The sequence below is a fragment of the Pteropus vampyrus genome, unplaced genomic scaffold (assembly GCF_000151845.1).
Source record: "Pteropus vampyrus isolate Shadow unplaced genomic scaffold, Pvam_2.0 Scaffold981, whole genome shotgun sequence".
Lineage (NCBI taxonomy): Eukaryota > Metazoa > Chordata > Mammalia > Chiroptera > Pteropodidae > Pteropus > Pteropus vampyrus.
In genome coordinates this window covers 4,252-4,649 of record NW_011889762.1, presented here as the reverse complement: position 1 = coordinate 4,649, position 398 = coordinate 4,252, and the positions used below count along the sequence as shown (strand labels likewise).

At 45.5% G+C, this 398-nt stretch overlaps 1 protein-coding gene across 1 annotated transcript in view; it reads right to left on the bottom strand.

The window, feature by feature from the left end:
* Nucleotides 1-398, bottom strand: part of LOC105309991 (putative serine/threonine-protein kinase PRKY) — an 18,449-nt gene that overhangs the window by 17,522 nt on the left and 529 nt on the right. The window lies entirely within an intron of this gene.

The window sequence follows — 398 nt, the reverse complement described above, 5'->3', positions numbered from 1 at the left end:
GCGAGGGGGACATCGCCCTGCGGCATGAAGCCGCCGGCGCTTCCTTCACAAAGAGGATGCGCCTGGGTCGGTATTTGTGTGCGTGAAAGTCGGTGTCCGTGTGTGGAGGCGCGTGTGTTATCGCGTGTGGTTACACGTGTATGGATACAGGAGAGCACGGAGTTACCATTAAAATCGAAGTGTGCAGTTGCCGGCACAGACGTTACAACGTTTGCGTGTGCAATGCATGATTACAGTCTGTAGTCTCCCTTATGACACGTTCTGATACATCTTATAATGTGTAATATATATCCTAATAGAGATTCTAAAAGAAGTGTCCGGCTTTACAATGTATATGTGTTCGACGTTACATATAGTATTTATCATATTGTAATATATGCTGTAACACATTCTAAGGT